The sequence below is a fragment of the Limulus polyphemus genome, unplaced genomic scaffold (assembly GCF_000517525.1).
Source record: "Limulus polyphemus unplaced genomic scaffold, Limulus_polyphemus-2.1.2 Scaffold4382, whole genome shotgun sequence".
Taxonomy (NCBI): Eukaryota; Metazoa; Arthropoda; class Merostomata; order Xiphosura; family Limulidae; genus Limulus; species Limulus polyphemus.
The window spans coordinates 31930-35763 of record NW_013669992.1 but is presented as its reverse complement, the minus strand read 5'-3'; positions in this window follow the sequence as shown (position 1 = coordinate 35763).

The following is a 3834-nucleotide window of genomic DNA, read 5'->3' as shown; positions in this document are numbered from 1 at the left end:
CCGTCACATTATAACGCTCTCACGGCTGAAAGGACGAGCATGTTTGGTGGGACGGGGGATTCGAACCCGCGATCTTCAGATTGCGAGTCGAGTACCCTAACCACCTGGCCATGCCGGGCCAGTTAAGTATGAATGTGAGTGAACAACTTGAAGATATCGGCGGTTTCTTTACTTTATTTTTAAATTATGCAGGAAGTTGAGTACGTTATATTAAAACGATATCGATTATTCAGATTAGAAAGTCACGAGACACCATATTCAATATAAAATCAGAAATACATTGTTTGGCATTACGTAGGCAATAATAAACCACTGAAAATTTATCACTTTTGGAAAAGGTATTTAACATCAATTTGCTGTCTAAGATATTAATACACCCAGATTATATTCAGATTAGGGATTTAGAATATCCAAGATTGGGATATTCATTGTACTTAATGACATTTGAAGCCAAAGAAATATGTATCAACTTGGGTTGGGAGCTCATCCAGAAAGAGACCTGAAACAAGTCTTGCCACAGCTGTGGTAGGAAAAGTGTAGCGTCTTGTAACAAATGAGAACCATAAAACTCAGTGGCGGAAGCTTTTCATGATCTCCAGGCAACAGTGTGTAATATAATCAAGATAAATATTATCTGGATTAGCGAAGCAATTCACGTGTATACAACCTGCTTCCAAGATATGCCTGGTCAACCGTCGCATACCTCAAACCGCTAGAGGATGAAACAGGTATTTATGCCATTTCATACATGTCGCTGGACGCAACATCTATAAATTGTTTTGCAGCGTACGGACTCTTGAAACGGAAACTGTCCGTTTCGTGCATTAAATGTTCTGTGGAAAGCACGCATTTGAAAAATGTGTGCTTTGGACATGACAGTTTTACGTCTAAGCCTTTTGCCTTGAAGCTACTCTACAGGGCTATTGTAAGGATGACCGGACGTGACCACATAGACTATAACGTGGTGATGCTCCAAGACCATTTTAATATAATGTACTCAACTTCTGTATGTATTACAAAATAACACAAATATCACGTGAATTTAATCGTAAAGGAACCTTGTACTTTTTGTTATGAAATCCCATTTATTCATTTTCTCATATATAAAGTTGTATTCGTGTTTTAAATTCCATTAGTTTTTTATGAATAAGTTAATACTCCAGAGATAATCAGATAACTGTTTTTAATTAATTATATTCCACTTTCGTAGATGTTACAGCGTTCGGAAAATATAAGGTGGGACCTACATTCTACTGGAAACTTCACTGCATGCTGAATTTGCTTTTTAAGTAAAAATAATCATTGAATTGTTTTTCATTTTTCTGATAAATATTTTATCAAAAGGATTTGGAATTAGAGGATCTCACTTAATGGTTTTTTTTAATTACCCAAAAGTTATATTTACACGCTTAATGTTTTAATAATTTGAAACTATTCTGACCTAAAAGGTTACATTTTGGATACTTTAAAAAATATTTGTATGTGGTCATATCGTTGCTTTAGAGCACAGTTAGCCAATTGTGTGGCTTTGCGCATAACAACAACCAAATCAAGTTTTCAAAGTGGAACCTTGGTAATGAGACCGGGAAACCTAGCTAAAAAATTATAATCTGTTCATTGCACTGTGAGCCTCATCATACCTTTAAGTCCTGTGTAAATTATATCATACATACTACAGCAGCTAGACCAGTAGAACATTTGTTTCGAATCGCCATTTCGTTTCTATTGCCCTAAAGTACAATTCTAGTCAGCAGGAAATTTATTGCTCTCATAATGTGTTTGGAACTATCATACCAGTTAAAATGAAGCTAATTTTCAGGCACTATTTTATATCCGGGACGTTAAAAGCTCCTAATCTGTCCCACTGATTATGAAATATAACTTAATATCGAATAATTCAATTTTGTTTTCTGAAACATTTACCCGATATACACGTATCCCTCTGAAATGAAATGATACCAGAAAATTAACTGGAGCGTGAACAGCCTGCTCGGGACGCTAACATTGGTTAACAAGAAATCGTTACCATGGAAACAGTAGGATCGCCAAAACGTTAACATGGAAATATTGGGATCGCACATTAAGTGAAGGATATACATCTCAAAACTTTACAAACCTATAAGTAGGTACATTTGATTAGTGGGAACAGCTTTTATTTCGCGTATTTCTCTTGTCGGTTAATTCTCTGAAACTTTACAGGGTGAGGCAAAAGTTACTTACCTCAAAGATTCTATTCGGTATTAGAATATAGTATTAATACATTAATAGTAACCTCGTTTTCTTCATAAGAGACGAACATGTCCTTTGATAATTATTATAATTTCCACTGGTTAGTTTTTAATGTGTAACAGTTTAGAATTAACATTATTTGTCAAGACTTGTAGCAAGTTACTTTTCACTCCTAAAAAACAAACATGTATATCACTATTATAAAAACATGCACTCCTAAAAAAAAAAAAAAACAAACATGTATATCACTATTATAAAAACATGCAATCCTAAACAAAACAAAAACAAAATGTATATCACTATTATAAAAACATGCAATCCTAAAAAACAAACATGTATATCACTATTATAAAAACATGAGGATTGCAGGTTTTTATAACGGTGATATACATTTTTTAGGATTGCATGTTTTTATAATAGTGATATACATGTTTCTTTTTTAGAATTGCATGTTTTTATAATATTGATATACAGTTCGAATGACACTAATATGTACTAAGCATGTGACTTATTTTCAAGACACGCTTGGTTTCAAGGCATCGTATTTTATGGTTTAAACATTATGTGTATTAGGTATTTTTGTCTACGACAACACCTTAAGCGACAGAAGGTAAATGACTAGTTCAGAGGTAACGAATAGCGAAATTGATTATGGTTATAACGCCCCAATTCTGAAAGCGCAAAGCATGTTTAGCTACATATCGCGGCTCCAACCTTAGATTTCCTGATGTGCAGCCAAAAGCGATAACCATTAGGCCACGCCCGGACGTAAAATTATACATCTTTTTCAAAGATTATGCCTTAAACAAAGGCTTGTGATTAGATGTTCAATTCCTACCAAAAGAAGAAAAAAGAAAGAGCGATTAACTATCACTTCAGTCACAGCGGTACGTCTGCGGACTTACAACGCTAGAAATCGGGTTTCGATTCCCGTGGTGGGCAGAGCACAGATAGCCCTTTGTGCTTAATAATAAACATCAAACATTTTATGAAATAAACAAAAACATATCGTTTGATATATTTATAATTATCCACTACAAACTATGTATATCCAAAGCACTAACTAAAGTGTACGTAATCAAACATGGCTATTTCTTTCAAAGGCTATCTGTGCTCTGCCCACCACGGGTATCGAAACCCGGTTTCTAGCGTTGTAAGTCCGCGGATATACCGCTATGCCACTGGGGGGCTCGAAGGATACAAAATAATTTTTAACACCATCAGATAACATTAGGGTAGGAATATCTTTAAAACAGTAAACCTGTGAAAATAGAACTGATAAGAAACACGAACTATAAATATAGTTCAATTAATCTTGATTTGTTTTAAGCATAAAGCTATACAAATAAGCTATCTATGTTGTTCACACTGAGGGTATCGATACCCAGTTTTTCGCGTTATAAGCCTTCAAACTGAAAGAGCACAATAACAACTGAAAGTCTTACCAAAACCAGGGTTAATCCTCTGATAACAACAAGAGGGAATCCTTAATAGCCGCGGCTGTAATTAGATCTTAAATAGGTCAAGAGATGGAGCTATGAGCTAAATGTTTGTACTTGAAAAAAACAAAAACTCGGTCATTCTATGAGCCTTTATGCCGCGGCT